The sequence below is a fragment of the Chelonia mydas genome, chromosome 13 (genome assembly GCF_015237465.2).
Source record: "Chelonia mydas isolate rCheMyd1 chromosome 13, rCheMyd1.pri.v2, whole genome shotgun sequence".
NCBI classification, from domain to species: Eukaryota; Metazoa; Chordata; order Testudines; family Cheloniidae; genus Chelonia; species Chelonia mydas.
This window is the reverse complement of record NC_051253.2, coordinates 15272665-15285847: the sequence shown is the minus strand read 5'-3', so window position 1 is coordinate 15285847 and position 13183 is coordinate 15272665. Positions and strand designations below refer to the sequence as shown.

The following is a 13183-nucleotide window of genomic DNA, read 5'->3' as shown; positions in this document are numbered from 1 at the left end:
GGGAGTCTCTCTGACTATGTAAATCACCAGACATGAGAGAGACATTAACTAGTGAAAGTGCTGAACTCCAACAGGAGGTGTTACTCCCTTCCCAAAAAGAAAGGTCCATTGATACCATATGGACAATTGTGGAACGTTGCAACTGGAATTTTCCTATGTGCCATCGATAAATGGACAAAATACTTTTGGTGTTATTCTGCTTCCTCCCTGTGAAGATGAGTCATGCAAGGGACTTGTCCCATCAGCTGAGCTTTGCAACCAAAAGCTTGTGGGATGAAGAGAATAAAACTCCTAACAAGAAGGAACTGATTATACTGCTTGGACTCTGGAGAGCAAGGTGTTTCTAGGCATAAGCAAGAGATCCCCAGCTGCTCAGCCTGGGTTAGCCCTCAAGGACATATAGTGATTGCTGATTATAGAAGCTTCTATTATCTTTTGAAACTTAAGACTGTAACACATTTGTGTTTCTATGTTTACCTGCTTCAACCTTGTAAATAACTTTCATTTCCTTTTCTTAGTTAATAAATTGTTTGAGAGCTTATTATAGGATTGGCTACAAGTGTTGTCTTTGGAGTGAGATCTAAAGTGAAATTGACTTTAGACTGGCCCTTTGGAACTGGGAGTAACCTGAATATTGCTGTGATTCTTGGTGTAAGGGACCAGCTATCACGAAGGCATGCTTACCTGGAGGGTGACATAACTCAGAGTACTGGAGGGGACTGTCTATGACCCCATGTTAAGATTGTTATAGTGCTTGAGGAGTTTACACTTGACAATTGGTTGGTGAAATGTAAGTACAGACCTCACAACCAATTTTGGGTTTGTGCCCTGGTTCCTAACAGTCTGTCCTGAGGTTGGTTCTCATGCTCTTGAGTCACTGCGGGCAGCGTTATGTGGTCATTAAATAATTATTGTCTGTGTGACACTGTACCTCAGGGGAGCACCCCAAAACTGCCATATTCATCATTTGTATATAATTGTGATATTTCAGATAAAGCATGCCATGTGAGGTATCATTGGAAAGGTTATGATCCACTGAAACCCACTGTTGCCTCTAAATATGTATATCATTAATGCATATGAAGTTATGAGAATTGTATTATATGATTGTCACTAAAATATGCTGTGGATTTGGGAAGTGCCCAGATACTAACTCCCCAATAACCAGGGGGATAGCCAAACCCTGGGTGGATGTCAAAACAACCATCAACAGCCATTGTTCAGCAAGGAAGTTACAATTCAATGACTCACTTGCACAAGGCTATACCAGGGGAATCGCTCAATCTTGCCTGGTGACTCAGCAATGCCCACCAGACTTGCCTGGACTCGTATTCTCCAGCACATGGACTAAGGGCATAAAACAGAACACAGCGGCCACATGCTTGGCCTTTTCTCCTCCGCCCACCTATGCTGCAAGCAACAAGGACGCTGAGAAGACTGATGATTTCAACAGAGGAGACTGGTCCAGGTTTAAGAGACAGACGTGTATATTAAGGACTGTAAGATCCAATGAGGTGAGAACATTGCTTAATCTAAATCGGTCTAGTGTGATAAGAGTTAAGGTTTAGACTGCATGCTTATATTTTCTTTTGCTCTGACTTTTTGCTTATCACTTAAAATCTATCTTTTGTAATCAATAAACTTGTTTTACTATTTATCTTTACCACTGAGTTTGCCTGAAGTGTTTGGTAAGACTGGTGTCAGACATGCCAAAGCCATGGAAAAATGCAGAAATTGGGCTTGTTTTGGGCTTAACTGGCTTGTGAGTTGCTTGTTGGCTAGTTTTTGGCTTGTAGCTTGTTGCTTCTTTTTTTTTGATTGGCTCCCGGCAAGCACGGGCAAGGGTGGGGCAAGCAGGGGTAAGGGGGGGAGAGAGTCAGGGGTGCACAGCAGGCCCACCACAGTCCCAGACTGCACACGGTGGGATCTAGTCACATAGAGTGTTGGGGTTCTTAGGAATTGGCTTGTTTTGGCCTTGTTTTGAAATGGGATTAGCTTGATTTTTGGCTTATTGTGAAAGTCAGGGTGCTTATTTACTGTGTGAAATTTGGCAACTGTGGCTAGTGTATGTCCACTTTCCATTGATGAAACTTGCATTGCTCAAGAAGGGGTCTTAAACAGTGCAAGATGGTATATTCCTGAGGTACAAGGTGGAGAGCTGGGGGATATGGCTTGTGCCTTTCTCTGTGTGATTCATGAGTGGCTCTGGGAGCATTCATGCAATCTAGCTGGGTGTGGGGCTCCACATGCAGTTGTGCTGAGTGATAACAGTGCCTGGAGGGGTTTGCTGCTTGTCACTAGCAGCAAAGCATTGTCAGAGACAGCCCAGGCTGGAGAGTTAAGGGGGCACAGCGGTCCCAGAGTCCCAGGCTGCACCCCAGGGATCCTGTCCCGGTCTGAGCCCCCTAGTGCTTGACCTGCACCATAATTTCCCCAAACCATGAAAACTGAAATTGATAAAAATAAAATGCTTAAAAATAAACACTGACATTAACCATCAAAATTATTTAAAAAATAAAAATTGAATTCTGCCAGGCCTAGTCAGTGTTATGCCAGAACTTTACACACTATCATGGGTTGTATCAAACCATGTGTCTTCTCAGAAAAATGCAACTGATCAAAATATATACCAAGCTCAAGCAAATTTTAGACAATTTTCTGAAAGAGGTTTTGATTATATTAATTTTTATGTAGGCCAGGTTAGCTTTAGTTTATATTTATTTGAGGAGGAAAAAAATACTGGACCAGCAATATACATGTGAACCTTTTTCTTAAAACAAACAAACAAACAAAAATTAAAGGTAGAGAAGGAACATATAAAAGATATGGCACTTACATATCATCTTAAAACAAAAACAAAACACAACTGGCAGTTCCAGTGGTGTCTGTGGCATGCATTAGGAGCCTAAAAGTTACAAGTGGATTTCATCCAAGCTCTTAAAAGTGAGCTCTTTGGGTCCTGACTCCAAATGACTAGTTTGGGGTTTGTTTGTTTTTCAATAAAGAGAAGAAAAGGGGGGAAAGAATGTTATTCCTAGTAAGTTCTTTTGAAACAAGCACAAGCACTCATTTTTGGGGACAGCTTGAGTCAGATATTACCCCCCAATTTCAGACTCAAAGTGGTTTGGCAAGAAAAGCCAATGGAAAAATTGCTCATAATGTCCACGTTCCCATTAAATTCTACAGTTTGCTCTGCAAACCAATGGAATGTACATATCATAGTAAAAAAAAAAAGACCAATAGTGGAAAAAAAGGTCTAAGACATTATTATCCCTGGCCCATTCCAAGAGTGAAGCATATAAAAAGAATCTTCTGGTTATGGCAGCTTCGTGTCCACATCTGTGAATGGGATTTCTTTGCCATAGGAAAGACTTTGAAAATGAATGACTATTTGAGGACATTCAGCTCCAGGTCAGTCTCCTGGCAGCGCTTCTCCTTAGGGCATAACCACAAAAAGAAGGGTGAATCCCATTTCAAACATATAGGGCTACCAACCAGTGTTGTGTAAGATTTGTAAGGATGGATGTTTTGGGAAGTTTGGAATTGTCATGGCTTCAATGCAGCCCAGTAACTGAAAGTCCTTAACATTTTATGGTTGTTTGGCCTTGTCTGTGAAATAGGCTTGGTGATCTCAGACCAATCCCTACTGGACTGATGGCTACTCGTGAAAAACCACTACCGTGACTGGCATCCTTGTTGCCATTCACAACAGAGGCCAAGCACGGATCAAAAGAGTGAGGACGCTGAAGTATCTTCTCACCCATAGAGCTGGTTCACGAGTGAGGTAATACTTTCATTGACCATTCTGTACCTACTCTGTGAACAAACAGGGGGCTGCACCCAGACCTAGCTTTTACAAACCCTTATTTTGTGGCATTATGGTAACATGATAGAAAGACTCATGCATCACAGATTCCTTATATTTTGTACCATGTCATTACTAACAAATTTATTTGGGCATAAGCTTTCATGGGCTAAAACCCACTTCATCAGATGCATCTGATGAAGTGGGTTTTAGCCCATGAAAGCTTATGCCCAAATAAATTTGTTAGTAATGACATGGTGCAAAATACCCTAAAACCCACTTCATCAGATGTATCTGATGAAGTGGGTTTTAGCCCATGAAAGCTTATGCCCAAATAAATTTGTTTGTCTCTAAGGTGCCATAAGGACTCCTAGTTGTTTTTGCTGATACAGACTAACATGGCTACCACTCTGAAATGTGTCATTACTGTGGCTTAGTGCTGCTCTTCTCCCTTTGGGCTACTACTCTATGGAGTTGATGGACAGCAGGATTACAACATCAGGGATGAATCAACCAAACATCAGCCTCCCCTCTTCTCTCCTCCCACCTACTCGTGCCCCAGTGCTGGGAGTGGCTTCAGTGAGAGTTTTGTCTGCATGAAGAGTGCAGGGGTTGGACCCAAGATTTAATCTCTCCTTGAGCAGCTGAGGGTAAGTAGTGTAAATACACTACATTGCTGCTTTGTTTACTGAGGTTCCCATGTTTAATCTGAAAACCCCAAACTTTAATTTCATTGCCGGCTTTCCATGGACAACTTCCAGCTCAAAGCTGAAGAGAGAAGAGAATTTCCTCTGGGATTTTTGACAGCCTTGAGAAATTACAAGAGATGCATACTAATGCAAGGGAACTTGCTTGCTGCCATCCAAGTGCCTCAGGTGGCTGTTAGATACGTGGGCACAGGAGCTGATTTCCCAAAGCAGTGGCAATGTGACCTGCCAACAGACAAAGGAGCAAGAAGAAACCTTCCGTTTCCCCCTCTTCTTTTATATTTGCAGCAAATTAGCATGTTGGAAAGCAGATGGGGAAAAGGAGAGGTAGAGATACATTTAGGGGTGAAGTAAGGGCAACAGGGCTGCGTAGGAGAAGGGGAAGGGCCCTGTAGGTACTTATAGCTGGAGAAAGTATGGGTTGTGCGTACAGTTGGAAAAGGGGCAGGGAGGGCCTGCTCCAAAGCCCAGTGAAGTCAATAGGAGTCTTTGCAGGGACTTCAGTGAATTTTGGCTCAGGGCGAGTGTGTTCATGAGCGTGTTTTAGCAGGTGTCTTCTGGGCCATCACATCTGCTTTAAAAAACAAACAAACAAACAAACCAAAAACAGGCACCAGCAATAAGCCTCCAAAGAAAACCCTTTGCTACCGTGCCCCCCAGCTGGCACCGCTTCGGCTGGCGTTCCCACACCCGTCCTTCGAGCTGGCCGTACTTACTGCTCTCAGGCTGGGAACAGATGAAAGCAAACAGCGATCACGGACAAAATACGTCGGCATCGGAGCATTTAAGCAGCAACGTGTTTGCCTTTGAGAAGGGGGAGCGGAGCCGTTTGCGGGCCTCCAGTCTCCCTCCCGCACTTAAAACCCCCACCCCCTTTGACAGGGAGCGGGGGAGGGGCTCGCCCTCTGCTCCACGCTCAGACTCCTCCGCCCTGCCTGTGCCGCGCGTCCCCCCTCGCCCGGCTCCGCGCCGAGCCCGCGTCGCTCTCCTGCTGGTGGGCCAGGCCACGGCGCCTCTGTGAGTCACCCCCCTCCGCCAGCGCGGCCAGCGCCTCTCCGGGAGGAGGGGAGAGGCGGCTCCGAAGGACGGATCCGCGCCGCCCCAGAAGGGATGGCGGCTGGACTTGACAGTGGGTCTAGTCAATGGCAAAGAGCGCCCCCCTCCTCCCGCCCCAGAGTGGCTGCTTTCGTCACCAGCGCACGGGGCCATCTAAACCGAGCCACCCAATCCGCGCTCGAGACCGGTTCCTTTCTCCTGGGCGCAGGTTTCCACGGGGTGCGCCCACACTCGGCTTTCATCGGGAGACTCGCCCGCGGCCCTCGTGTGCCGCCGGCTGCTTTGCGAAGCCGAGCACAGAAAGGAGCCACCCAAATACAACCGTGTCCACTGGTCGGCCTCTGCCAAGCAGTGGGGATTTTTGCAGCAAGCGGGCCACGGCTTGAGAGGGGTTTGAGGCACTTCCACGGCAGGAATCGGGGGGAATTTCGTGACGTTCAGACTAGATCAATCACCTGGCGCTAGTTTATATTGAGCAGCTAGTTCCTTAGCCCCTCACGAACTCGGTTACCGCGACAAGTCACGATCGGGCCCAGAGACATGAGTCTCTGTGAAACTAACATGCTTCATTTCCAGAGCTGGGTGCTTCCTTGGGCGAGACAGCAGTTAACTTTCCTAGACCGGGCCCTTCACACAGGGTCTGCTCCTCTCCGCTGGTTTTCCTGCCAACACGTTACCGCTTCAGCGGCTACCGCTCCGCATGCGAGTGTTTCTATCTAATCCGGATTACTCACACCCTCCTTTGCTCTCCCATACACACGTACACAGGAGACTCACCAGAGAGGCTCTCCCTGAGCTGGGAAAGCCCTGAGCGCCGTTTGTATTGAATCAGACGGCTAGTAGTTGCAAAAAGGAGGGACGATCTTTTCTAGAGAGCTCTGTGTCCTCTAAACAGCTGCTAGGCTCAAGCCACGCCAGCGCCTGTGCCTATTGCCCGGTCCCCGCCCCCTCTCCCCTGTCCCGCACGGATAATTACAGCCTAGCCCTGCGGTTCCCCTGGGGGGAGGAAGAGACGCGGATTCAACCTTTCTGCAATCTACACAGCCAGGCTGTCCCACGCCTCCGAGCCCCGGTAGAGCTTGGCACGTTCAAAGGCTCCGGGCTCTTTTGTGAAGCGAGAGGAAAAAAATCTCAGCTGGGCTCGGTGAAATTGCAGTTTTCTTCTCCCACAGCCCGGCCACGCCGAGCGCAAATCCCATCTTCATGACACCAAGCAGGCTCCTCCCCCACACGGCTCCCTTAACCCTTCCTTCGCTCCCCCTGGGGAACCCTCCCCCGCGCCGCTTTCCCTGCTCCGAGGTGGGCTTGTGGTTTTTAAAGCCACCCTCCGGGCGCACGCGTTAGCAAAAAGGTCCCAGGGACCGTGCAGTTCAGAGGCGATCCCAACTCCCAGTCGCCCAGAGGCTGCCCCCTGCGCCAACGGGAAATAAACAGAGCCGAGTGCATTCAATCAGCTCTAAGGTAAATTCTAGGTTGGGCGTACACGATACTTAAACCAAATGATAACACGGTGCGCATCACACTGGAAACCCGAGGGGAGGCATATAGAAAAATGAAAGGGAAAGGAAAGACAAATGAAGGATTACCTGTCCGCTTGGTTATTGGAGATTACCGCAACATCAAACATGAACCAGCCCAAGAACTATTTTGTTACTTTAAAAAATTGCACATAAACCATGGAAACCCCAGCCTGTAAGAGGTAAATGAAGGGTTAATCACACAAGGGGTTAGTAAGCAAGACTTCTCTGATGATGAAAGTCCCCCTGGCTGAGTTTTACAGGAGATCTGTTTAGACAAATTTTGACCGCCCGTCCCGGAGCTCTTCAAACCAAGCCTGAAAGTTTCTGTACCTTCCACAGGCGAGGTTCTAGCAGTGGAAAACTTCCTACCTTGAGATCCTTGAGCTGAGCTTATTGGAGCAGAAACACACAAACATTGAACATTGCAGCTGGCCCTTAGGAAAGATCTACAAAGAAGTATCTGAAGGAGCATAGAGAGCGCGCGAGAGAGAGCATAGAATTGTGAGGACCCTACCTTGATCCATAGACCTCATGATGTGGTGGTAATGTACCAGCCTGCAGGCAGCTTCTCTCTGCATTAGGAATTTTTTAAAAATTACTCAGTGGCAGTGGGGAAAAAAATCTTCTTTAAACCATATTCAACCCAGGCTGCCCGAAGAGAGGCAACCCCCGTTGCTTGCCTCCCCTTGGTGGCTTTGGGGGTGCAAAGCGGGATCCGAATCGGGCTGAGTGTGTTCCTGAAGTGAAGTCAGTTCTCTGCTCTGAGATGTGGGTTACTAGAGAGGGAAAGGCCACTTCCTTCCCTGCTCCGAGTGTTTATAGTCTTTGAATGCTGTAAAATAACGGGATTCCCTCACTGTTTCCTCCTGTTTATCCCAGTGCCATGGAAACCCCTGGATCGCCTCCATCTCCCAAACTGAGGGCTTTCCTGCAAACTTCACACTCAGGAATCCATGACGTCTCCCAGCTCCGGGCCAAGGCAGCTCTGTGGCTTTTCTCAGTCTGCAGCACAAGCACTTAATTGTTGAGCCGAAAGTTACAGAGCGAGAGAGGAATATGGGTGATGTTACAAATCCCAGTGTGTGTGTTTTTAAACAAAACTTGCAGGCACTGCAAAAGCTTTCAAAGCAACGGGGCTTCTGTGCAGCTTTCTCTCTTCCCAGCCGAGAAGCTTAAGCTGCTGCTTTTTTACCTTTTCCATAAAAACATTCAGAAAACTCAACTTCCCGTCTCTCATTTAAAGTCCTTGAAATTTGCCAGCGCCCTAATAATATCCATCTTGTTATTGGCACAGGCTTTAGCTCCTCATTGGCACTGGCTCGATCCTTCAGTCAATAAATATGGCTAGTGTCATTTCACAAATCTCTCTCTGTCTCTATTTTTAGATCTGTGTCTGTGTGTGTGTGTGGGCGGGGGGGGGGGAGCAGCCCCATGGATTTCCATTGATACACGGGATCTTAGCAAGAATGAAATAGCCAAGGAAGCCTCTGAAACCAAGACAACCCCTGTGTGTTTACACGGACTATGTATAAACAGGAAAATAAAGTAAAAGAAAACAGGAAAATAAAGCCCAAGATGTCGTGACCTTGTTGGTGGCTTACAATGTATAGTTTTCACTGTTATATTAACAGGCTTCCCTGGGTTCTTTAATGGGAATTAGAGCCTGCACTCAGATGGCATTTTTTTCCCATAAGAGATCAAGAGTTCAGAAATCAAAAGTGCTTAATGTGCACGTTGCCACCCTCCCCCGGTGTTTGTCTCTAATCCAATCAAGCAGTGAAATGTACATTAAATACAAGTTGCTGCCGAGGTCAGATAGAATCGTGGGTAGCAATAGAGAGTGAGTCACTTTCTTTGCAGATGGACTTGGACTTCACTTGCCTGGAGGGCTGGCTGGCACCGGCGGGACATTTCCATTTTTCACTCTCTCAGTCCCACATCGACTCGAAGGAGGTGTCACAATCAAACTTTCTGCTGCTCTAGTTTGTTGTCTTGCAGGCTAGCAACTGCCGGCAGGCCAGGGAAACAAGTGCACCTCACTTTCCTAGCCTTTGTCATTTTTGGACCCACTCAGGCGGAAATACATGGTACCTTCCTCAGCCCCATTAGTGTCTGTTATGTAACCTACGGACTTCCACTGAACTCTCAAAGCACCTAGCAGTGAGCATGAGAGGCAGAGAGTCTGGGCCACCATTGGGGAATCCATCTTAACTTCATTCAATTAAGGTGCACCAAGTTTATAGAATCAGAGATTCAGAAGGCCGATACTGTATGTTCTGCAGTTGCTTGAGGATTAAGGCTGTGTCCCCACACGGAACACCTGGGGACTTCCCATTGATTCCTTCAATTCTCCACACATTCATTTTTTTAAGCTTGTCATGTGCTCAGTTTCAAGTCACTTACTCAGTGCCCTGAATGCAACTATGAACCTAGCCACTGAAACGATCACTGTTTTAATAAAGGACTGAAGGAGAAGGAGGGAAACACTGTTCTCAGGGAAGCCATGAAGAAACAAAATGGCATCCAGATTTGTTGTCCCACACCAACTTGATAATTCTAGACAGAATGAAGTAAAACTGTTTTATGAGCACAGATCCTTCTCAAAAATGTTAGTATCTACTTCATCATTTGGGCAGGGCATATGCGGCCATCAAAGTACTCCTAGCAACAAATACTTGTCTCAGCATCACATTATATTTCCCTATTGACCCCATTTTCCCTAAGATTAGTTTCTGCTCCTCTTAATGGATTTTTTTTTAGTTGTGTTTTTCTTAGAATGCTTAACACGAAGCTTCAAGACAAACTCTTGTTTTCCAAGTGAAGTCAGTGCTTGATCCACTCATCACATTCATTGCCCCTTGAATTAAATACTGGTGTGTCGGCCCTTTTTGTTTGTGTGCTTTGATTTTTATTTCCTTGTATGCGAGCTGATAATAACTGTGCTCTGTCTTCCAAGAAGGGCAACGTTATTGCCTTAAACCCAAACCCCAACTCTCTTCCTAGCACTTCGGGTTGGATCCCACCATTACTAGCAATGAGACATCTCAGCAGAGAGGAGGTGAGTGTCTATAATTAGTATTGAGGTGAGGGTAAGAGGTTGATGAAAGTGACCAGCTGGAGGAGGGGGTGGGAAGGGGATCAGAGGGGAGCAGTGAGGTACGTGTGACCAGAGAGAGAAGAACAGCTGGGGTGTATGAGGGCAGGAGTGAATGGCCTGCCAGAGGGTATCCCAGAGTGAGTGGAGAATGGGCTGCTGCCCTGGTGGAAAGGTACGCCTCATCCTTGACCACACACTGCATAATAATCTGGGGAGCAGTCACAGCTCAGTGGTTATGGCACACAGGTTGGCTTCCGCAGGCTGGACAGTCTAAAAATACAAATGTCTTTCTTTTAATAGCTCAGGTTGATGGGTTCCAGCTTGTTCACAAGACGGAGTTTTCCTAAAATATCTCCTTGTACCAGTTTTTTCCAACTTAAAAATGCTGAATCCTGCTACCAAAATTAAACTCAGTGAAAAATAAAAAAAAAAAAAAAAAAGCAGAAGAGCAGGGCTGGCGGCTGTCTCTGTAATGCTAGCATTCCCCACACCAGCATCTGACACAACTGTAAGATTTCCAAGGCTTTTGGAGAGTTCAGCGAGAGAATTGTGTCCTCCATTGGCTCCAACTCCACAGCTGAGTTAAACTTTCCTGATGGAACCTTTTCTCCATCTGGCTTCTGCTACTAGAGATTTGTGAGTGACTATGGAGAAGCAGGGGATAGTTCAGATGTTATATAACTGTACAAACTCGAAGAGGGGGTAGAGACTTTCCCTAGAAACGAGAGATTTTTATATATATAGTTACTTTCAACTTCCTTTTCAAAGGAAGGCCAAATACCTCCCTCTTTCCTTTGCTTTCTAATTTTGGGATCACTAAGGGATTCTATTTTTGTAGGAAAGGAGACAATAACTATTTATTCCTCTTCATTAGAATATTCCCTCTTTTTTTGAGCAGCACCTTCAAGACCAAATTCTTTCCCCTCCACAAAAATACCACTTTTCCCATCTTAACATGGCTCATCCCCAGAGATCTGCAAACCTAGGGCAGAATTTTGCAAAGTGACTTATGATTGTAGAGGACACCTTAGAGGGGGCCTGATTTGCAGAGTGCTTTAAAGACAAGACCCTTGAAGCATCTGAATTTGGGCTTCCCTGACCTGAAGCACTAAAGCACTAATCATTTGTGAAAACCTTGGCTAGAGTGGCTTAGCTGTGCCTGTGTTACTAAATTATTGATCACAATTATCCTGAGCAGAATTTGTTCCTTAATTTCAATTGGGATTAATATTTTCAGCCAATGAAATGTAACTAGAAGGCACTCTTGGGAGAGCAGGGCAACTCTCCTCTCATAACTACACTGAAATCAATCTTAGCTAGTAAGGGATAAACTGCTGTGTAAAATCACCCTGCCTTACAAGTAATAGCACATATCATAATCAACACAACTTTATACATCTTCCCTACAAGCTGTATCTTGAAACCCCTGTTGGAAAGTTAAGCAGAGAAGGAGAACAATGAAAAAGGTACAGCATAGGCAAGGGAGAAAGAAGCTTTGCAGGTAAAGTCTGAAATAAGCCAGAAAAGAGGCAGAAGGGTCCAAGAAGGATATTTTAGAGATCAGCAGCTGCAGAGGAGAAGGCTCTCACAGCAACTGTCTCATCTCATCTCTGCCACCACACCGCTTAGAGCAGAGAATGTTTCAGACATAGTGAAACTCCATGTAAAGTAGAATGAAAGGTACTCAGATACCGGGGATAAGGACCTACATAAAACAGAAGAGACTAATAATTTCAATGTGCAGTGAGATACAGCTTGCAACTGTGGTTGCAGGGCAAAATTCACTCCTCTGAGCAGCAACTAAGGAAGCTGTCAATGCAGTAGGTGGATGATCGTGGAGCAGGTACACAAGGGGACTCTGCATCCCACAGAGCTTGGCTTCACACAAGTTCTGTACAGCTCAGCACATAGAAAGACTGTGGGAAGGATGGGTTTGACCATTAGGACTGTATTTAGGTAAATCCAGTGCCACAAATGTTGCACTTGTTTTCCAAGTGAGTCTTAGCCCAAGGGATTCCAGCAACTGGAATAACAACTATGAAGAGGCTGTGGACCTGCCTCACTCACTGCCTGTGGGGTGGGTGAAGATTCCAGCCCACAAGCCTGATATTGGTTCCCCACCCAAAGTCCATTCACTTGAGCTTTGTGCCAGGAGTCCATGAGTGTGTGTAGATGGACCCTTAGAGTGCGAAGTTTATGTCTCTGTAAGAGTGTTCCACTGTACATGCTATTCTGTGTGATCTATTTATGTTTTGATCTTATTCTCTAGATTGGGGTGGCCAACCTGTGGCTCCAGAGCCACACGTGGCCCTTCAGAAGTTAATATGCAGCTCCTTGTATAGGCACCAACTCCTGGGCTGGAGCTTCTGGTGCTAACTTTCCAATGTGATGGGGGGTGCTCATTGCTCAACCCCTGGCTCTGCCATAGGCCCTGCCCCCACTCCACCCCTTCCCTGAGCCTGCTATGCCCTCGCTCCTCCTACTCCCCCTTCAAGCCTCCTGCATGCCATGAAACAGCTGATCGGGAGGTGCAGGGAGGGAGTTGGTGGGGATGCTGGTGGGAGGGAGGTGCTGGGAGCATGGGGAGGGGAGCTCATGGGGGGCTGCTGATGTATTACTGTGGCTCTTTGGCAAATTCTGGCTCCTTCTCAGGCTCATGTTGGTCACCCCTGCTCTAGTGGCCTTGTGTGTATAGATCATTGTTGCTTGCAGTTGTTTTCTGGGTAAAGAATTTTCTTTTCTGTTCTCTAGAGGTTCTTATACCACACTCATCACCCTCGTGTCTGAGGGTCTTCCAGCAGTGCATTCAGCAATGTGACTAATACCTGGCAGCTGCTGTTTGTTCTCGCGTCCTCTCCCTCGCAGGGAGAAGCCTGTAGGGGTGTGTCTTGTTTTGGTAAGTTTGGAGGGTGTTTTTTTTTATTATTTTTTTTTAAATATACACGTTACTGTGTATTTGTGCTAGAAAAGGCAAAGTCAAAGGAGCGTGCCTGGCTCT

General features: G+C 46.4%; 1 protein-coding gene across 4 annotated transcripts in view; it reads right to left on the bottom strand.

Moving 5' to 3' along the window:
- The window catches only part of NFATC2 (nuclear factor of activated T cells 2), a 133501-nt gene extending 125451 nt beyond the window's left edge, over window positions 1-8050 (bottom strand). Inside the window, exon 1 of one of the 4 annotated variants that reach the window (XM_027822231.3) lies at window positions 7603-8050. The gene's annotated coding sequence lies outside the window, so the exon portion shown is untranslated. Of the gene's footprint in view, window positions 1-5228; window positions 5372-7602 lie in introns of those variants that run through there. The other 3 variants (XM_043526784.1, XM_037915614.2, XM_043526783.1) reach the window with 3 other exon arrangements.
- Between the last annotated feature and the right edge of the window lie 5133 nt (window positions 8051-13183).